We start from the raw sequence: 23,739 nt of genomic DNA, 5'->3' as shown, positions 1-23,739 counted from the left end.
GGAGTGCCTGTCCATACAGTTTAAGGTCCACTTACTTGGTTCTTTTGGGGTGCCTGGAGAAGAGAACGCACAGCATCCTCATGGGGTTGAGCTTGACCCGCCACAGATTGGCCCAGTTCTCAATCTCTGTTATGCTCTTCTGCAGCTTTTGTCCAGCATGGGCAAAGTTCTTGGAGGAGGCTCAATAACAGAGATCATCTGCGAACTGGGCCACTTGTCCCTCTCTTGGGTAATAAATATCACAGATGTACGTTAAAAACAGTAGAGGGCTGAGGGCGGAGCCTTGGAGTACTCCTGCCTCTGGAGTGAACCTGGATGATATGGCTTCTGCCACTCACACTATCTCCCTCTGATTTAAAAAGCTGTTTAAAAGATTGACCATCTGAGTGGTTTGTATCAGATAGCCTATAGATAAACCTCTGGAGCCGGCTGGCATGGACCCTCTCCAGCAACTTCCCCAGGTTGTTCAGTAGGCTGATGGATTACAGCTACTTTAATTTATTTTACGTTAATTCATTTTATGGTAATCCATTTTACAGTACTAAAAAATGTTACTGGAATCTAATTTACTGGAATGACCCATGCAGCGGCATATTACCCAGCGTTCTTAGCAAGTTTCCATTTAACATTTCCATTTTGGTCATTTAGCGGGCGCTCTTGTCCTTAACAACATACAGTCAGTCCATTCAACCGAGGTTGATAAAAAAAACATATAACAGTCATAGCAAATAAAAGGTTTTTGTAGCCATTACAGAGAATGTTGTAGTTAAGGATACATTTGTCTTAAAAAATAATTGTAATTATAACAAGATATCTTATGATATATTTCTGACTCTCTGGATAGTGCCAATACAATACTGAAATATTCATATTAACTTGATGCCAGAGCAATGAAACACAGTAAAAGTGACTATTAAACTGTAAGAACAATATTTTGACAGGATTTTACTATAATTACAAGTGATTAGAGCAAGCAGGTTGGCGGTAAGAATTTACATATTACAGCATATGAATGAATACTAGGTGTTTTACATCACTTGCACTTCTAGAGGCTTAAACAAAGTTCTTCCCAACTGGCCGTGATTACAGGACAGAACAGATTAAATGGACATGGGTAGATATTCAACCATTAAAAGGCTGAAGACCCACTACCACTCTGATCTGTTCCCTTCAGAAAGTATTCATACCCCTTGACTTATTCCACATTTTGATGTGTTACATTTACATAAGTATTCAGTCCCCTTTGCTATGACACTCCTAATTGAGCTCAGGTGCATCCAATTTCCTTTGATCATCCTTGAGCTCATCCATCTGCCAGAAGGTCAACAGTCTCTACAGCACTTCACCAATCTGGGCTTAATGGGTGAGGGGCCAGACGGAATCCACTCCTGAGAAATAGACACATGACAGCATGCCTGGAGTTGTCCAAAAGGCACGTGAAAGTAATCTCTTCTCCTTCAGTCTTCTTCTTTGGACTATATATGTCAGTTGGAAACCAAATTTAAGGGGCATTACCACCACTACCAACAACTGGACTGGAGTGGGGACCTCAGTTAATCTTTCAATCACCCATGGGTATTTACTCCTAAAAACCAATGAGGAGACGGGAGACTTCTATTTTAGCGCCTGGCTATACAGATGCGTCCGAGCAGTTTGGATGAAATGATTGAATAACATTTATGTGTACTTTTATTTTGCAATGCTCGTGCACGTAACACGAGCGGTGTGGTCAGCATGTGAGACCATAAGGCAATAGATTCTCTGGTCTGATGTGACAGAAATTGAACTCTTTGGCCTGATTGCAAAGCATTATGTCTGGAGAAAACCAGGCACAGCTCATCACCCGTTTACAAAATCCCTGCTGTGATGCACGGTGGTGGCGGCATCATGCTATAGGGATGCTTTTCAGGGATTGGGAGACTGGTAAGGATAGAGGAAACAATGAATGGAGCCAAATACAGGCAAATCCTTGATGGGAACCTGCTTCATAGTGCAAACAAACTTAGGCTGGTGTGAGGATTCAACAGGACAATGTTGCCAAGCATACAGCCAAAGCAATGCTGGAATGGCTTCAGAACAAGATTGGGAAAGTCCTCGAGTGGCCCAGCCAAAGCCCAGACTTGAATCACAAAGAAAATCTGTGGAAAGACTTGAAGATTGCTGTTGATCGCCACTCCCCATCTAATTTATATTTAACAGAGCTTGAGAAAATTTGCAAGGAAGAATAAGAGAAAATCCCAAAATCCAGATGTGCATAGCTCATACAGACATACCCAAGATAATTCAAAGCCGTAATCACCACCACAGGTGCTTATACAAAGTATTGACTCAGGGGTGCAAATACTTATGTAAATGAGATATTTCTGTATGTAATTTTCAAACATTTCTGAAAACATGTTTTCACTTTCTCATTATGGGGTATTTTGTTTAGATGGGTGAGAAAACAAATCTATTTAATAAATTTTGAGTACAGGCTGTAACAAGAAAATGTGGACTGAGTCAAGGGGTATGAATATTTTCTGAAGTCACTGTACATTAAACATTAAACTACAACCATTCATCACCTAACTTGGTACATGACTCTCACTAACAGGTGAAACAAATATAGCCAATCACAAAGCACGCCATAAAATATGTTAATGAGCATGCGATTCTTTCACTCTGATTTGTCCCTTGTTGAAATAAAAAATTTAGAGAACCACTACCACATATCAATTACATTGGTACTGCTCGCTCACTAAGGGGTGCAACAAATATAGTTGGCTAAAAGTCACACCTCTAAATATGTTAATGAGTGAGAAACAACAACACCAATTACCCATCAACGTTCAAAGGGTTTTTGGCACTCCAAAAATGTAGTATTGAACAGTATTCTAAATTAAAATCAGCAATTGGCCAGTAAGTTTCTACAGAGTTTCAGGACAAGATTTGTAGATGTCATAAACTACAATATATTACAGTAGTCTTTGTGGGTACAGCATTCTTACTCACGGGTGAAACAAATATAGCCTTTTACAAACCACACCGTAAAATATGTTAATGACCCAGAGACTTTCCTCGCCCACAACATTTTCCCACAATGCACCATAATTATTACTGTAAAACCCATTTACGCTATTTTACTGTACATTCTACAGTGTTTTAATGTTGAAATTACAGAAAGGTCTTACAGGGTGCTGTAAAACAAATGTACAGCATTTTATTGTGCATTCTATGGTAATCTACTGTATTAAGTTTATACAGTATCATACTGTTGATTAATATAGTAAGTTACTGATAAAATTACAAAAATAACTAACAGTGTTTGCTTATGGTAGTTACTCTCAGGCACTAAAGACCAAACTAATTGATAGGCTGCGTGTTCCAGACTGGGGATATCCTGATGGGTGTGTTCCAGGGCATCGAGCCAACACGAAGAGAGGGCCCCTGGTTCTAATCCTCCAGCCAATTGAGCTACAAAGCCAGAGTGGGATCATTCTGGCCACGATCCAGAACTCAGTCTTGGAAATCGGACTCTCCTTAGTGTATCAGAGACAATAATCAATACTTCCCAAAGTTGATCTCCATAGCAACCCGGATCATTAAGCTGAAGTCTTGGTGGACGGTTCAAATGCGTTTTACAATCAGAGCATTTTGTATTCACCCATCTGTCTCACAGAACATTCTCCTTCTCTAAATTGCATTTTGGAGCACTCAGCAATGTAAGGTATGTCACTTTCATATTGTAATGATTTGATGTGTTTAGTTTCATGATCTAGCAGCATATAAACTCAGGGAAAAAAAAGTAACGTCCCTCTTTCCTTTGACCCTCTTTTCCAAAAATAATTTGTAAAAATCCAAATAACTTAACAGACCTCCATTGTAAAGGGTTTAAACACTGTTTCCCACGCTTGTTCAATGAACCATCAACAAGGAATGAACATGCACCTGTGGAACGGTCGTTAAGACACTAACAGCCTACAGACGGCCGGCAATTAAGGTCACAGTTATGAAAACTTAGGACACTAAAGAGGCCTTGCTACTGACTCTGAAAAACACCAAAAGAAAGATGCCCAGGGCCCCTGCTCATCTGCGTGAACATGCCTTAGGCAAGCTGCAAGGAGGCATGAGGACTGCAGATGTGGCCAAGGAAATAAATTGCAATGTCCTTACTGTGAGACGCCTAAGACAGCGTTACTGTGAGGCACCTAAGACAGCGTTACAGGGAGACAGGACGGACAGCTGATCGTCCTCGCAGTGGCAGACCACGTGTAACAACACTTGCACAGGATCGGTACATCCGAACATCACACCTGCGGGACAGGTACAGGATGGCAACAACAACTCCCCGAGTTACACCAGGGATGCACAATGCCTCCATCAGTGCTCAGACTGTCCGCAATAAGCTGAGAGAGGCTGGACTGAGTGCTTGTAGGCCTGTTGTAAGGCAGGTCCTCAACAGACATCACTGGCAATAACGTCGTCTATGGGCAGAAACCCACCGTCGCTGGACCAGACAGGACAGGAAAAAGTGCTCTTCACTGACGAGTCGCGGTTTTGTCTCACCAGGGGTGATTTGCGTTTATCGTGAAGGAATGAGCGTTACACAGAGGCCTGTACTCTGGAGATGGATCGATTTGGAGGTGGAGGGTCTGTCATGTTCTGGGGCGGTGTGTCACAGCATCATCAAACTGAGTTTGTTGTCATTGCAGGCAATCTCAACGCTGTGCGTTACAGGGAAGACATCCTCCTCCCTCATGTGGTACCCTTCCTGCAGGCTCATCCTGACATGACCCCCCAGCATGACAATGCCACCAGCCAAACTGATCGTTCTGTGCGTGATTTCCTGCAAGACAGGATAGTCAGTGTTCTGCCATGGCCAGTGAAGAGCCTGGATCTCAATCCCATTGAGCACGTCTGGGACCTGTTGGATCGGAGGGTGAGGGCTAGGGCCATTCCCCCCAGAAATGTCCAGGAACTTGCAGGTGCCTTGGTGGAAGAGAGGGGTAACATCTCACAGCAAAAACTGGCAAATCTGTTGCAGTCCATGAGGAGGAGATGCACTGCAGTACTTAATGCAGCTGGTGGCCACACCAGATACTGACTGTTAATTTTGATTTTGACCCCCCCCCCCTTTGGTCAGGTACACATTATTCCATTTTTGTTAGTCACATGTCTGTAGAACTTGTTCAGTTTGTAATGTTCATACAAATATTTACACGTTAAGTTTGCAGAAAATAAACGCAGTTGACAGTTACTTGAGTTTACAATTACTTCCCTTTGAAGACTATCTTGAATGCATTTTCAACTTTTTTGCTATTTGAGGAATATCACGGAAAGTATATTGCAGCTATCATTTGAACACAAGCCGTAAACATGCAATTGACTGTATGCATCTCATCTGTAACCTCAAATCAACAACCATGACACATGCATTGAGCAGCTCTTACCAGTACAATATGTCATAATTCAAATAGCAGGGGCTTATTATGTCACAACCCTTCTCCATTTGCACAATTTGTCTGTTAGGAAAAAGGATAAGCGCTGTGAAAAATTGCCTTTGTGCCATGGCTTTTTATGCTGCACAAACCAGAGAAATTGGGTCGGAGAGAAAATATGAATGAAGCAGAGCGATGACATGAGAGAGAGCAGATTTGGTTGCCAAGGAGCTCCAGTGACAGAGAGAAAAACAACCAGTATGAGGAGAGAGGTAGATGGGGGTTATCATTTTAACCCAGGGAGAATTAAGCACATCGTGTGTGTGTGTGTGTGTGTGTGTGTGTGTGTGTGTGTGTGTGTGTGTGTGTGTGTGTGTGTGTGTGTGTGTGTGTGTGTGTGTGTGTGTGTGTGAGAGAGAGACACGTCTGCTCCTGTTGTGTACATTGAGAAGGAGGATGTTTGTTTATTAAAGCCCTGGTGAAATAGATAAGGACATGATGCCGTCTATACACCATGGATCTACTCTCATGTTTGAATAGCTCGTCTACAAGGACATGATGCCGTCTATACACCATGGAACTACTCTCATGTTTGAATAGCTCGTCTACAAGGACATGATGCAGTCTATACACCATGGATCTACTCTCATGTTTGAATAGCTCGTCTACAAGGACATGATGCCGTCTATACACCATGGAACTACTCTCATGTTTGAATAGCTCGTCTACAAGGACATGATGCAGTCTATACACCATGGATCTACTCTCATGTTTGAATAGCTCGTCTACTACTGATGCTGTGCTCTTGTGCACGTCATTGTGACTGTATTGTAAGTGTAATCTATTTTTGTACAGGTACTGAAAATAAAACTCCATGATAGATGTTGTGTGACCTAACCCTACCATGTCCATTTACATTTAGCAGGCACTCTTATACAGGGCAAATTCCAGGAGCAATTACTCTTAAGTGCTTTGCTCAAGGGTACATCGATATATTTTTCAGCTAGTCTGCTCAGGATTTGAACCAGCAAACTCTTGTTTATTGGCCTAACAGCTTTAACCACTAGGCTACCTGCCATCCACTCAACCCTAAACCTAGATTAATGTCCACACCCTAGATCAACCCTAAGACACAATTTATGCTTGATTCGGCAATGGCCGTAGGCCTCCCAAATTTTCTAACATTGCGGAGGGCTCCTTATAGCTCCGCATTGACATAATTAGTTGATGGTAGGTGGGGGCGGGAGGTCCTAAATAAACACAAACTCAATTCTTTGCCAACTTCCTTCACAACAGGTCTGCTCTGCGAAGCGCGAGTATGAATGCCCTGACGTCTTGGCAGCAAGAGCCTCTTGATGGACGCTGCAGTGTACCCAAGAGCCTCTTGATGGACGCTGCAGTGTACCCAAGAGCCTCTTGATGGACGCTGCAGTGTACCCAAGAGCCTCTTGATGGACGCTGCAGTGTACCCAAGAGCCTCTTGATGGACGCTGCAGTGTACCCAAGAGCCTCTTGATGGACGCTGCAGTGTACCCAAGAGCCTCTTGATGGCCCAATTGGCGTCTGGAGCAACTGTTTGCACGCGCTTTATCACTCCACTGGGTCTCCCTGTCATGGCTTTTGCTCCATCAGTACAGATACCAACACATCCTGACCACCAAGTCTATTTGACGTCACAAAGCTGTCCTTTACTTTTAAAATATCCTCTCCTGTTGTCCTGGTTTCCAGTGGTTTGCAGAAGAGGATGTCTTCCTTAAATTGACCCCCCCATAAACGTAATGGACATATACCAGGAGCTGTGCCAGGCCCGCCACGTCTGTTGACTCATCCAGCTGTAACGCATAGAATTCACTGGCTTGTATGCAAAGCAGTAGTTGTTTCAAAGCATCTCCTGCCAAGTCACTGATGCGTCGTGAAACAGTGATGTTTGATGGAGTGATTGTCTGTATAGTTTTTTTTTTCCCCCAGCATTGTCCCAGTCATATCTAGGGCAGCAGGAAGAATTAAGTCCTCCACAATAGTATGGGGCTTGCCTGTCCTAGCCACTCGGTAGCTCACCACATAATACACTTCTAGACCCTTCTTATTAATGGTATCTGTTGCTTTTATACATGTCTTACTACTCGAAAAGGGTCTTAATTCTCACTCAAAAAACTCCCATGGATTATTTTTCAAATTGCCATGTTTAGTTTCTAAACGTCTGCGAAAGAGTTTTCATCGAGTTGTGAGATAGTACTTTTGCACATATAAGACACTGTGGCTGAGGAAAGGCACTACTCCCGAAATAGGTGAACCCCAAATCAATGTAGTTTTCATCATATTTGCGTCTCTTCGATGGTCCAACGTCCCTGTCTGTTGTTCTGTACTTTCCTGGGTAAGAGGGCAGCAGCTCTTCGGCTAGCCTCAGACTCACAACTGTCAGTGTCCATGCTAGCTGGGCTAACAACAAATGTAGAATTACTGATGCTAGCATTGGATGTGCTCGTGGAAGCAGAACAACTTGTGTCGTTGACAGGTGCAGGTGTAGTACTGCTGGTAGTAGCAGTACTACCAGTAGAGCTGGTATGTGTCTCTATGGATGCAGAACAACTTGTGTGGTTGACAGGTGCAGGTGTAGTACTGCTGGTAGTAGCAGTACTACCAGTAGAGCTGGTATGTGTCTCCATGGGCCTTACTTTTTTTGAACCATTTATCCATTTTCGAGCAAACGGAACGAGCAGCAGTTACGTTTGGCTCCATACGGACCATTAGTGGAATTCCCGCGAGAGAGTAACGGTTCATGTGATTGGAGTTTAATTATTTGACTAGGCTACCTGTATTGGACATTGTATTGTTAACACTAGATGGTTTAATTGTATTTGTGGCAGTGAAACGAGGCTACTCAGGCGAGAGAAAAACATCACCCAAATGTATAGCCCCGTTGGAAAATCTGATTGGACCGTTTGAAAATGTGAATCGCATCTTTATTTGGCGTACTCCCGATTGCATTGCTCATACCCCATCAACAACATAGCTCAAGCAGTAGGAAGCTCTCACATCCATGTATATGCAGATGATACAGTCTTATACTTAGCTGGTACCTCCCTGGATTTTGTGTTCACCGCTGTACAATAAGCTTTCTCTGCCCTTAACCTTGTTCTGAACACCTCCAAAACAAAGGTAATGTGGTTTGGTAAGAATAATGCCCCTCTCCCCACCGGTGTGATTACTACCTCTGAGGGTTTAGAGCTTGAGGTAGTCACCTCATACAAGTACTTGGGAGTATGGCTAGACGGTACACTGTCCTACTCTCAGCACATATCAGAGCTGCAGGCTAAAGCTAAATCTAGACTTGGTTTCCTCGATCGTAATTGCTCCTCTTTCACCCCAGCTGCCAAACTGACCCTGATGACCATCCTACCCATGCTAGACTACGGAGACGTAATTTACCATTCAGCCTTCAGATTTGCCACCGATGCTCCTTATAGGACACATCACTGCACTTTATACTACTCTGTAAACTGGTCATCTCTTTATACCCATATATCTCTAAAAACCTTTTAGGCCTCACTCCCCCCTATCTGAGATACCTACTGCAGCCCTCATCCTCCACATACAACACCCGTTCTGCCAGTCACATTCTGTTCAAGTACCCCAAAGCACACACATCCCTGGGTCGCTCCTATTTTCAGTTCGCTGCAGCTAGCGACTGGTACGAGCTGCAACAAACACTCAAACTAGACAGTTTTATCTCAATCTCTTCATTCAAAGACTCAATCATGGACACTCTTACTGACAGTTGTGGCTGCTTTGCGTGATGTATTGTTGTCTCTACCTTCTTGCACTTTGTGCTGTTGTCTGTGCCAAATAATGTTTGTATCATGTTTTGCGCTGCTACCATATTGTGCTGCTGCCATGTTGTGTTGCTACCATGTTGTTGTCATTTTGGGTTGCTACCAGGCTGTGTTGTCATGGTGTGTTGTTACCATGCTGTGTTGTCATGTTGGGCTGCTACTATGTTGTTGTCATGTTGGGTTGCTACCAGGCTGTGTTGTCATGTTGTGTTTCTACCATGTTGTTGTCATGTTGTGTTGCTACCATGTTGTGTTGTCATGTTGTGTTGCTACCATGCTGTGTTGTCATGTTGGGCTGCTACCATGTTGTGTTGTCATGTTGGGCTGCTACCATGTTGTGCTGCTGCCATGTTGCTACCATGTTGTTGTCATGTTGTGTTGCTACCATGTTGTTGTCATGTTGTGTTGCTACCATGCTGTGTTGTCATGTTGTGCTGCTACCATGCTGTGTTGTCATGTTGGGCTGCTACCATGTTGTGTTGTCATGTTGGGCTGCTACCATGTTGTGTTGTCATGTTGGGCTGCTACCATGTTGTGTTGTCATGTGTGTTTGTCCTATATTTTTATTTTATTTTTAATCCCAGCCCACGTCCCTGCCGGAGGCCTTTTGCCTTTTGGTAGACCGTCATTGTAAATAACAATTTGTTTTTAACTGACTTGCCTAGTTAAATGAAAAAATGTAAAGTCCATGTCCACAGCAATATCCATAACCCTAACCCCCAGATCAACCCTAGCCATATCCCTAACTCCACCAAACAACAGCAACAAAAGGCAAACTATTTTCAGTTACTTTCAGGCGTGAACACAGATATGACTTGGCTCCAGTGGGTTCCAGTTTGCGTGTGATAACGGTTTCAGTCAGAAGGATTTAGATGACACAGGAATGACTCACGTCAAGATCGAGGACTGTTGGCTGACCACATAAAGGCAAGCGGAATTGGAATCAGAACTGAAAGCTATCGCTCCTTTAGAGGCGTGAGAATGAAATAGAATACACACACACACTTTTCAGCCAAAATGTTTCATGAGTAATCCTCTCCGTTTTAATTGAATTCAAAGTTGATGCTCTCACAGGTTCAACACACACACAGAGAGAGAGAGAGAGAGAGAGAGAGAGAGAGAGAGAGAATATGTATATATATATTTTTTTTTCAAATCTCAAATACACCACTGCATTGCAGGAAAGTTCTCCCACAACAGGGTGATCAAAGTAGGATTCTACATTGGTATCTGCTAGGAGATACTGCTAGGGACATACCAATGTAGAATCCTACTTTGATCACCCTGTTGTGAGAGAACTTTCCTGCAATGCAGTGGTGTATTTGAGATTTGAAAAGGCTTCTGAAATTTCCACTTTGACATTTCAGACTTGATTTTCCCTTACGAAAAGTGTCCATTAATTATAATCCTCATGATAATTCACATTTCCTGTTGCTGCAGGATTCTTTTCCTGCTGTAGCAAACTAGGCTCAAATTAAGATCCTACATCTGTATCTGATTTGTCTGCTATGGCTTGATAAATATATGAATCACTCTAATCTATTTTCATTTGTTTCCTGTTTCTCTTCTAGTCATTCTCTTTCTCCTACCAGTTATTCTCTCTCTCCATCCTCCATTTGCCACTGTTGTTGAGTGACAGAACGTGATGGAATTTGGGCTGCTTCTGTCTTTGCCTGTCTGCTGGTGTAGCTAGGTTGTGTTCAGCCCAGTAAGAAACATTTGCTTAGTTTTCTTTTGCAAAATACTTTGCTACGGTGTGCCCTAATGAACATGACTCCGGCCATCTGTGTGTTCGGGTCTCCCCTACCGTTCTGCAGGTGGGTTAGGCCACATGATCAATAGTGTTTGGGGAAGGGTATTGGTGACACAGTCTGGTTTCCAATCGATTGTCTGAGAGCTTAGACACTGCACTGTAATGGTACACTGTAAATTATACAGTATTTTGGGGGAATTCTCAACAGTAAAATACTCTGAAACGTTTTACTTCAGCATATTGGAAATGATGGTGCATTGTCTTGAAGTGCAGGGGATATACAACAGCAAGTATTCATTCAAAATGCTGTGGGAAAAGGCTGTGCGTTTGGACAATTAATAGACACTGCAAGAAATAAGACCTAATAAAAACAGACCGGTGCACCATAGCCAATCAGAGCTTCAGTAAGCCTTTATGCAAATAAGTCATTTGCCACAAGGACCTGCCGTCATTCACTTTGAACTGGACTGTGTGTTTACAGGCAGTTGCAACAGCGTGACTTTATCATTAGAATATATTTGCCAAAAGCCACCTGATTTCTGCAAATATGAAATCCTTTTACATTTGGGAACATTACAGTCCTCTTGATCAAACAACTATGAAAAGGCAAGCTCTCTCCCTTAGTTATGCACATCTTTATCATTAACAACCTTAACAACTAATGCTAGCCAGAGCAAGATTAACTCAAATCTAACAAGGAACCATTAGATAAACTCTCTTAACTTTTTCAGCTAGTTGGCTATAAAAATGGGGGATAGTAGCCTGCTTGTTCTTCTGCAGTTTGCCTGCCAATGCATGCTTTTCCCAACCCACCTTTTGACATGCCTTCTCGCCCATTTGATCAACGCCAAATAGATTTGATTAACCAATAGTTAAGGGTGCGTTCATGAATTGCCTCCAGTGTGTCAGTGCGCTCTGAGTCGTTCGTACATTCAGAGAATTGTCAGATTGTCTGTTTATGAATTCAGAGTGCTTCGCTCTAAGCATTCAGAACACACACTGCACAATTGACACTGGACGCTCTGGCTGAGGAGTAGGTAGGGTTGAGCCGGGCGTTTCTCACAGTGGCAATCAAGCACCCAAGCTAACTGGCTTAAGTTGGCTAGCTAGCTACTTCCAGACACCTCACTCTGACCATTTTCCTCACCCTAGCAGAGCTGGTTAGGCGATTTGCATGTTATCTAGAGCGTTCATGACTGTTACTTTTTTTGCTTACGTTTACTGACACCGGACATATTCAGCGGGTGTTGCGTGTTCGTAATTCATCAGTGCTCTGGTATACTCAGAGGGCAGTGCTCTGGTATACTCAGAGGGCAGTGCTCTGGTATACTCAGAGGGCAGTGCTCTGGTATACTCAGAGGGCAGTGCTCTGGTATACTCAGAGGGCAGTGCTCTGGTATACTCAGAGGGCAGTGCTCTGGTATACTCAGAGGGCAGTGCTCTGGTATACTCAGAGGGCAGTGCTCTGGTATTCTCAGAGGGCAGTGCTCTGAAATCGGAGTAGATAGCTAGAGTGAATTTACGAACGCAAGAGATATGCTAACTTCATAAATTGTTCAAGTTAAGCATCGCTAGCAAAGCGATTCACATTTTTTGCTAGTTAACCAAAAAAATAAATTATCACCTTTATTTAACCAGGTAGGCCAGTTGAGAACAAGTTCTCATTTACAATTGCGACCTGGCCAAGATAAAGCAAAGCAGTTCGACAGATACAACAACACAGAGTAACACATGGAGTAAAACAAACATACAGTCAATAACACAATATAAAAAAAGTCTATATACAGTGTGTGCAAATGAGGTAAGATAAGGGAGGTAAAGGCAATAAATAGGCCATAGTGGCAAAAAAATACAATTTAGCAATAAACACTGGAGTGATAGAGACTGGAGTGATAGATGTGCAGAAGATGAATGTGCAAGTAGAGATACTGGGGTGCAAATTAGAAGAAAATAATAACAATAACAGTATGGGATGAGGTAGTTGGATGGGCTATTTACAAATGACATCTGCATCTAACTGTACCCACCTAAAAAACATAACTGGGGTAAAAGTCAGTCACTCACCCACTCCTCCAATCACATGGCATGCCTCCCAGTGGCTAGCTAGCTAACATTTGGCTCTGTGTTTTTAGCTTGCTAAATAAAGAACTACAGAAATAAATAAGTTAGCCTATTAGCCACGTTATGACTGACTTATCATTGCCCTTGCTAGTTTGATTGTAGTGAAATTCCTAACCATTGAAACTGAAACAGTGTTTCCAGAATGGGTGGAAGCAGAAACTATGTACTAATGTTAGGCCAGCTGTGATTTACAACCTGATATTCATATTTTTTGTACAACCAAGAAATGTATTGGTGTTGCAGGAATTAAATTGCTCTATGTTTTAACACCCAATTAAAATTAAACACTCTGTCAATTCATAAGGATTTGTAAGACCCTTATTTTATAAAAATGGACAGAACCCAGTCTTAAAGTCAAACAGCAGATTTTATTCACGAGAGTACTGCTCCTTACACATTTTACCACAGGTTATAAACTGAAAATGACATCAGCGTTTTCTAAATGTTCTGTCTCTTCTTGACACTGGTAGAAAGGCTCTATAGTTCTCAAGCCTTCCCACCTCGCCTAGAGCCAAGGTCAGCCAGTGTAGATAAGCATTCTAGCCAGTCTGGCGATATAGTTCATCCATTTCTACCAAGGAACAGACAGTCATTGTTCTAATTCTTGATTATATTTACACACATTATATTCAGTACTAGGATTAAAAAGAAAATTCATACATCTATACAGTAACATAATAGTATTCTGATTAGTACATATACAGTAACATAATAGTATTCTGATTAGTCAGTCCTGATTGAAATGTATACAAAATTAGTCATTATTGATAAAAATTCCCTTAACAATTGGTGAATTACATTAATCATGCATTGAACTGCATACATCTATTCTGCCAACAATGCCTTAGTGTTACACCCAGATCGGTTTCAACTGTCTTTGTGCTTGTCTCCATCCCTCTCCATGTGTCGCCTATCTTCCCCATTATCCCCTGTGTATGTATACCTGTGTTCTCTGTTTGTCTGTTGCCAGTTCGTCTCGTCAGGTCTTACTAGCATGCTTTCCCATCTTCCTGCTTTCTCAAGTTTCTGTTTCCAATTTTCCCTGGCTCTGACCATTCTGCCTGCCCTTGACCCCAAGCCTGCCTGCCGTTCTGTACCTGCCTGATTCTGAACCGATTACGAACCTCTGCCTGCCCTGACCCCGAGCATGCCTGCTGTTCTGTACCTTGCTGACACTGCCCTGGATTATGGACCTCTGCCTGCCTTCGACCTGTCTTTTGCCAGCCCCCCTGTTTGGTTCAATAAACATCTGTGATTCTAGCTGTTTGCATCTGGGTCTTATCCTGAGTTCTGATGCTTAGTGTACGTCATGGAATCTTGAGTCAAATAGAACCTTTAAAATCTCTTATTAAGTTGCTTTTGAAGCATGAACTGGAAATGTTATATTTTTGACTGATATTGTGATTGTCTGTTTGTTTCATATCTGCAAAGTACTTCAAACACTGTCAGTTCCAGTTTAAGGTATGGTACTGTCTCATTACACATTACTTGCTTTGATACCGTATATATAGTAGGTCTACTGTAATATGAAATACAGAATTTCACATTTGATTTAACTCGGCAGTTAAGAACAAAATTTTATTTACAATGACGGCCTAGGAACAGTGTGGTAACTGCCTTGTTCAGGGGCAAAACAACAGATTTTTACCTTGTCAGCTCAGGGATTTGATCTAGCAACCTCTCGATTAATGGTCTAACGTTCTAACCACTAGGCTACCTGCCGTCCCTACACTCTCACCACTAGGCTACCTGCTGCCCCACCGAGCTGTCAATAAACTACCTGTAAGCTACTGTGAAAGGCACAGTAACCCCTTTACACTTTGGGTGAGACTGTAGAAGAGCATCTTGTAGTGGATGCACTCTGTGTTCCTTTCTCTGCAACTCTCCGTTCAACTCTCCGTTCAACTCTCCATTCTACACTTTGTGATACTAATCGGACTGAACTGAAGTATCGTTGGTCTGAAGTAATCATGGTGCCCAGAGAACAAACTCCCTGTGCACAGGTACTGTTGATGTTTGTTTGGAAAAAGTTTGTTTTGGAATTGGCTAGTGCATAAAGCAGATTGATCATGTTGTCAGAGACACCAGCTGTAGAAATCATGGCAAAATTGTGTTGATTTTATCACTTTTTCTATATTTCAAAAAGGTACAGTTGATTTTTTTTTTAACTGCAATTATCAATACAATAACTCTGACATGTTAGTGATGAAGTATGTTTTACATTGAGTAGTGATGTTCCAAACAAGCATAACCCAGATTGACCTAAACTGTGCCCTGCTTACAGTACTGTTTCTATAAACAACAACAGCGTCAAATATTTGTTTTGCCAAGGAACAAGTTGGCTTAAGTACAAACAGAATAGGCTGGCACTCAGGCTTGAATGTTGCTGACTCAATACTCACACACTTAAAGCAGGCCCCGGGTGAAAGCCCACAGGGTCATAGATTAGAGAGTGTTCATATATGAAATAGTCAGGAACATCCTGAAAGAACTACAACTGGAAGACAGAGTGACAATCTAAGGTAGGCTACACACATATTACATACACTACATGACCAAATGTATGTGGACACCTGCTCGTAAAACATCTCATTCCAAAATCATGGGCATTAATATGAAGTTGGTCCCCCCCTTTGCTGCTCTAACAGCCTCCACTCTTATGGGTTGGCTTTCTACTAGATGTTGGAACATTTCTGCTTCCATTCAGTCACAAGAGCATTAGTGAAGTTGGTCACTGATGTTGAGCAATTAGGCATGGTTTGCTGTTGGCGTTCCAATTCATCCCAAAGGTGTTCGATGGGGTTGAGGTCAGGGCTCTATGCAGGCTTTCCAGCCCCAGACCATTATTCCTCATCCACCAAACTTTACCGTAGGCACTCTGCATTGGGACAGGTAGCGTTCTCCTGGCATCTGCCAGGAAGCTCCCGACGAACAGTTATTGTGCTGACGATGCTTCCAGAGGCAGTTTGGGTAGTGAGTGTTGCAACCGAGGACAGACGATTTTTACGTGCTACACACTTCAGCACTCGGCGGTCCTGTTCTGTGAGCTTGTGTGGCCTACCACTTCGCGGCTGAGCTGTTGTTGCTCCTAGAGGTTTCCACTTCACAATAACAGCACTTACAGTTGACCAGGGCAGCTTTAGCAGGGCAGAAATTTGACTAACTGACTTGTTGGAAAGGTGGCATCCTATGACTGTGTCACGTTGAAAGACACTTCAGTAAGGCCATTCCAGTTTATATACCTGTCAGCAACGGGTGTGGCTGAAATAGCAGAATCCACTCATTTGAAGGCGTGTCCACATACTTTTGAATATATAGTGTACTTGTCGCATACAGATGTAGAAACTTAATTTGATCTACGTCTTGCAGGAGAACTTTCCTGCAATTGTAGAGTATTTGAGGTTAAAAGGGCTGCTGAAGTTTCTAATTTCCACTTTGAAATTTCAGACTTGATTTTCCTTGTGTATCAGCCCCTACAAATATGTCCATTAATTATAATCCACATAATATTCACATTTTGCTGCTATAGCAAATGGGCTCAAATGAAGATCCTACATCTGAATTACCTTAGGCAAGCTTCAACATGATATCTTCCTGCACAGATAGTACACAGGGTTACACTGACTAAACTGTTAGTGGTCTCTTGTCCATTCTATGTGTTCTGAATTCTGTGTTCTATGTTACATGTTCTGAATTCTGTGTTCTATGTTAGATGTTCTGTGTTGTATGTTCCAGGAGGTAAGGTAGTCTTGGCTGCCATAGTAACTAACACCGGCTTGTTTATCCGGAAGCCTGGCTATCTCCCACCCTTGAGGGCATGGTGGTGTGTGTGTGTGCGTGCATGCGTGCGTGTGTGTGTGTGTGTGTGTGTGTGCTTTCTTGTGTGTGTGTGTGAGATGTGTGCGTTCACCTGGGCCCCCACCACAGTGGGAGTGCTGAGGGGTTTTTCATGTAACAGCTGCTGGATATGAAACACTAATGGATAACAACAAAGCCCATTTCACAGCCGTAAGGGGAACAGGGAAACAATATTGGCTCCTGATGGAAATCTGTTGGTGGCCTCACACCGTGGAAATGTGACCCCCAACTTTCAACGGTACAAAGATACATACTGTAGACCTACATCAACCTGGTGTCATGCAAGAGGAGCCATGTTGCGAATGAGTAGCGCTGAGTTTACACAACTTGTGGATATGATCGTTGAATTTACATAACTTGTGTATATGCTGCTAATTAGATACTGCAGAGTGAAGACCACCCACTCATAATTTGGCGATGTCTGATTGGTGTGGGGTGGCCTCTTCAACCCGTTATGTAACACATTTAATGACAGAGAATAACATTGTTCTGCTGTGGTCTGTAATGGAAGGGACACTGTGTGTGTGTGTGTGTGTGTCATAATCCACACCTTTGCAATCATTGCAGATAACTGATTTGCATGGGACTAATCTCATATTTATTTTCTTATTGGTATTAATGGAATCTGATTAATTATTTACTCAGCTTTTCTATCTCCCAGGGTCAGACTGAAGGCCACTTCCCAAATACCCCACATGCACACACACACACACACACACACACACACACACACACACACACACACACACGCACACACACACATGCACATACACTCTCGCACACACACACACACACACACACACACACACACACACACACACCCTTGTCTCCTTGTGAATACATAACCTCTCTCAGGAAGGCCTCACACTGAGAGACTCCTGACCTTGCTGATGAGGAAACTCTAGGAGGAGATGACATCATAAGACGAGGACAAGCTCAGGCCTTCTGAAGGGCAGCCATCAAGCTCCGCAAAAACAATGAAGTTTAGTTTTGTGAGAAAAAGACGTTTGAGCTTTTTCTGGAAATGGAAATGTCAGTTGTAAGAAGGCAAAAGGTACTTTATATTTAAAACGTTTACCAGCAAAAGCTACCACAGCACTCTGTATATTTGTAAAAGTGTAAATAAACAAAAGTGACGGGGCAGCTGTTCCTGAATGCCAATGTGTGCGGCAGCTAGAGCCTTTATTAAGTGGTTATAAACCCATTATAAACCCTTGGAGCTGACAATAATTTACGCTAATGCAAAGGGGCACTGCAACCTTGAAGCATTGTCATTTCACGGTACAGAAAGCATTTAAGGGACACCGTTAGTGGTATCACATTACAGTCCCCTAATAAAACGGGAATGACAACAATCAATGAGCTTCTGTCGTTTACGCTGATGACTATTACCATAGTAACGGAGACAGAATAGCCCCTGTAGTGGTAATTATTACTGACAGCAGGAACACACACCTCAAATCCATGTATATGATTGTCTAGTCCTACTCACACACACACACACACACAGGGAACGTGTCTGCTTCTTAGCAACTCGCTAGCTTTGTGAAATCGGCTTTGCGTTCAATAATCAAATCAACTCAAATGTTATTTGTCACATGCTTTGTAAACAACAGCTGTAGTCTGACAGTGAAATGACTTACTTACAGTCCCTTCCCAACAATGCAGAGAGAAAAATAACAAGACAAGAAATAAATACATAATGAGTAATGATAACTTGGCTACATACACGGGGTACCAGTAGAGAGGTGATGTGCAGGAGCACAAGGTAATTGAGGTAGACGTGTACATATACGTAGGGAGGGTTGAAGTGACATGGCAACAGTTTAGATAATAAACAGTAGCAGCAGCATATGTGATGAGTCTAAAAAGTTAGCGCAAAAAGGGTCCATTCAGATAGTTAAATAGTTAACCAAATAGCTACACGGGCTAACTATTTAGCAGTCTTATGGCTTGGGGGGTAAAAGCTGTTCAGGGTCCTGTTGGTACCAGACTTGGTGAATTGATACCACTTGCCGTGCGGTAGCAGAGAGAACAGTCTGTGACTTGGGTGGCTGGAGTCTTTGACTATTTTTAAGGCCTTCCTCTGACACCACCTGCTAAATCAAATCAAATCAAATGTATTTATAAAGCCCTTCTTACATCAGCTGATATCTCAAAGTGCTGTACAGAAACCCAGCCTAAAACCCCAAACAGCAAGCAATGCAGGTGTAGAAGCACGGTGGCTAGGAAAAACTCCCTAGAAAGGCCAGAAACTAGGAAGAAACCAAGATGAGGAACCAGGCTATGAGGGGTGGCCAGTCCTCTTCTGGCTGTAATGCTATGCTCTTCACATTGTGTGTGTGTGTGTGTGTGTGTGTGTGTGTGTGTGTGTGTGTGTGTGTGTGTGTGTGTGTGTGTGTGTGTGTGTGTGTGTGTGTGTGTGTGTGTGTGTGTGTGTGTGTGTGTGTGTGAGAGAGAGAGAAGTGTACAGAGCAGGTTGAGAGGCTCAGTCAGTCAGCTGACTGAAACTGAGGTCTGGCACGAGGGGAAGTGATTTTTTTTTACACAGGCTGTCTTCAAATAGAGGCACTGTTGATGCTCTCTGTCTTTCACTTGACACTTTCTCACTCACTCCATCTCAATGTCTACCACATTCTCTTTCTCTCTCACTTGTTTTCTCACCCATTCCATCTTTCCTTCTAACTCTTTCGGTTGTTGTCTTCTCTGTCACTCCATCTCTATATCTCCATCTGTGCCCCTTGTTTGTGCCCGTGAACAGCATTCTCACATTCTGACGTGTCACCACATCTCCTGTGTCGTGACTGGACTTTAATATCAATCTGAAGACTGTTATTTTTCAAATTTAACTAAATATGTTTCATTGTTACCCGATTTAAATTAATCGTGTAACAATTAACTCATAAGGATTTGAGAGACCACGAGAGAGGTTGTTTAAAGAGTTACCATCTCACAAATTAATCTCTAAAAGGTATTTACCTATCATATCTATAATCATAAACGTGTATCATATCATCATTCTGAATAGTCGTAACGTCCTTGCATCAGCAAAAAACCTGAGCCTTATCTATGATTCAGTATTACACAAATTGGTTTAATTATTTATTTACTAGCTAATTAAATGGAAACACAGGATAAACATACACACTCTGTACTGGTTATTGACTGGTGACTAAATACACTGAAAACAAGTCCCTAGCAGAATGACAACTACATTGATGCTTGTTAAAGAAGAGATGGAGAGGGAGAGAGAGACACTCAACATTGGTACATTCAGAAACTACTCTCACCTACAGTAACCATATACTTTGCACACAAACCTCCGCCCACTTTGAGTAAGAAATTGTAAGAAAATGTGTACGAAAATGTAAGGCTCTGATTGTCTGAAATGGTTCCAACAAGTCTTCTATTGTTGTCCTTCTTTGTAGTTATCCGGTGACTAGTCTCTAGTCCTGAACAGAACTACAGAGTTGACTTTCCTTCCATTCACTCTTGAAGATGCTTGTTTGAAGATAGGCTAGCCAGTCGTATTGATGGTTTCCCAGTGGGGTAATGAGAGTAGCATTATATGATGGTTTGGGCAGAGTACTAGGATGGTCCTACTTAAATTCGCTTTTGAAAATACTTTACTTAGGACAGCTAATCAGCAGTACCAGTGATTGTCCGGGAGGTGAGTTTGTCTTCTGCACCTCATGTTGAGATTCAAAGTTTAAACCACTTTAAACGTGCAGCTGCAGCTTCAAGTCTTTCTGGTCTGATATGTTAATTCTTAACCCATCATTTATACATTTTGCTGGAAAGGGGCGGTTCCGGCAGGCTGGCATGCTCCCTGACCTCACTCCGGGCAGTAACTGCTCACTGTGCAAAGCCTATGAAAAACAATTATCTCTTATAGCTTCTCAAATCACATCCCTCTCTAACAAAAACACTTTCATCATTTTTCACGTTAAATGCACAACGCATAGTATGGAAACTTTGTATATGTAGTGGCTATACTTTCCAAGTTACAGTATTTCCTTTATAACATTTTTAATGACGTCACAAAATAACAAACAAAATGACATTGGTGTTCTATAGATTGCCTCTGACCATTCCCCATGTTTTATGTTAGAAATATTGTTTCAGTATTCGATTTTGAACGCGTTAGAGTTTCAGCTGGAAAAGGTCTGTTGAAAGAAATCACATTCCTTTGGTGAATCTTGAGAGCGCAGACCTGAATCTTCTCCCTTGATTTACAACAGGGCGTGAGTTGTTAACCCCCCCTGATTGAAGTTATTCATTGCAAATCTGATCTGACCTGAAAAGTGGTATTTTTTTTGTCCTCAAAATAAATCATTCAAAATTGTATATACAAAATATACACTGGATCAAATTTCAGAAGGATCCTTATGTGTGTATCATATATATATGTATGACATAGACTTCAAAGTACATTTTTACAAATGTTTCACTATTTTATGTCAGTGAAGGATGTATTCATTTGTCCCAAGTGCTGCTCAAACAACTTCAACAAGAATAATTAGGAATAAAATCAAACGTTTAAAAAAAATATTTTCTAATTTTCTAATTTTCTTCATTAAATGTTATCTTATGTATAGTCTTTTTATGTTAAAAGCTGCACTTTTTATAAGAATTTTGACTATTTTCTGTACATTCTCAAAGTTGTTGTCCACCCTGTTACATTGTGGTTAGTGGCATTTTAAGAAAACATGTATTTTCTACAATGACATCACAAACAGAAAATGATGTCACTTCCTTGGCGGGAAAACAACTGTGGTGAACCTGGTGAGTATCTATATTTCATACTATTACATTTTCATCATTATATGTTGGTGATGTGATGTAGGAAAGCATAACATGTCAATCTTGTTAAGAAAAAATAATCGAATTTCAAAAATTTCTAAATATATTTGTCAAGCAATGCCTATTCCTTTTCAAGTGTTAGCCATTATCCTAGCTTCATCACGATCACTTGGAACATAGTTGCTCATTTTTGCTCAAAATGTCCACTCTGTTATTTTCCACCCTGTTATCCATGTACACGTAACAGGGTGGACATGAACTCAACAGGGTGGACAAATGGATATTCTGCAGTAATGTGTTGCAAAATGTGTTTTTGTTCATAAATTGTAATACGTAATTACAGTATACAGTATATAGCATGTACAGTATTTTAAGAATAAATAAATATCAATTGAATCAGGCATTTCTGAAGGAATGGAACCTCTTCGTAGCGCAGCTGAAAGAACTCAGAGTGCAGTGTGCAGAAAGGAAGAGATGGAGAGATTCTAAAAAGGATACTCAGAGCCAGGGCCAAGGCTAGTGCATTGCTGCAGTCCCAAACACCCCCCTAAACTCCTGAAAATCAGCCTGGGCCTTCAAGGTTAGAATATGCTTAAAATATGGCATTTAAGATTATTAGTTGCTAAAATTTCTACTAACTCTAACCGTAATCCCGAACCATAACCCATAACCCTAATCCCGATCTACTAATCTGTAACTTTATCTCTGATTCTACCCCTAGAATTCTAACCATGCATTTAATGTGTTTTAGGCAACGCCAGCAAGGGGAACGCATTAGAAAAAAACACACAGAAGACACCAAAAAGAGAGAGAGCACTTAAAATCAGAAGTGGCAAAGGAGAGGGAAAAAAAGGAAAAATACAGGAAGAGGTTGATTCTCAAATATACAGTTGAAGTCAGAAGTTTACATGCACCTTAGCAAAGTACATTTAAACTCAGTTTTTCACAATTCCTGACATTTAATCCTAGTAAAAACTTCCTGTTTTAGGTTAGTTAGGATCACCACTTTATTTTAAGAATGTGAAATGTCAGAATAATAGTAGAGCGAAGGATTTATTTAAGCTTTTATTTCTTTCATCACATTCCCAGTGGGTCAGAAGTTTACATACACACAATTAGTATTTGGTAGCATTGCCTTTAAATTGTTTAACTTGGGTCAAACGTTTTGGGTAGCCTTCCACACGCTTCCCACAATAAGTTGGGTGAATTTTGGCCCATTCCTCCTGACAGAGGTGGGTAACTGAGTCAGGTTTGTAGGCCTCCTTGCTCGCACACGCTTTTTCAGTTCAGCCCACATTTCTCTATAGGAGGTCACAGCTTTGTGATGGCCACTCCAATACCTTGACTTTGCTGCACGGCGAAGCGGATGGAAGCCCGAGAGTCAGCCCCAAAAATTTCTTGGGGGGGGGCTCACAGGGAGCATGGCGACGCTAGGTAGGAGACCTACGCCAACTTCCTGTGCTTACCGGGGGGCTAGAGAGACCGGGCAGGCACCGTGTTATGCAGTGGTGCGCACGGTGTCCCCAGTGCGGGTGCATAGCCCGGTGCGGTATATTCCAGCTCCGCGTATCGGCCGGGCTAGATTGAGCGTCGAGCCAAATGCCATGAAGCCGGCTCTACGCATCTGGTCCCCAGTGCGTCTCCTTGGGCCGGCTTACATGGTACCAGCCTTGCGCTCGGTGTCTCCGGTTCGCCTGCATAGCCCAGTGCGGGCTATTCCACCTCGCCGCACTGGCAGGGCAACCGAGAGCATTCAACCAGGTAAGGTTGGGCAGGCTCGGTGCTCAAGAGCTCCAGTGCACCTGCACGGTCCGGTCTATCCAGTACCACCTCCACACCCCAGCCCTCCGGTAGCAGCTCCCCGCACCAGGCTTCCTGTGCGTGTTCTCGGTCTAGTACCACCAGTGCCAGCACCACGCATCAGGCCTACAGTGTGCCTCGCCTCTCCAGCGCT

The sequence above is a fragment of the Oncorhynchus tshawytscha genome, linkage group LG24, assembly GCF_018296145.1.
Source record: "Oncorhynchus tshawytscha isolate Ot180627B linkage group LG24, Otsh_v2.0, whole genome shotgun sequence".
In the NCBI taxonomy this organism is placed as follows: domain Eukaryota; kingdom Metazoa; phylum Chordata; class Actinopteri; order Salmoniformes; family Salmonidae; genus Oncorhynchus; species Oncorhynchus tshawytscha.
Note: the sequence above shows the minus strand (reverse complement) of the source record.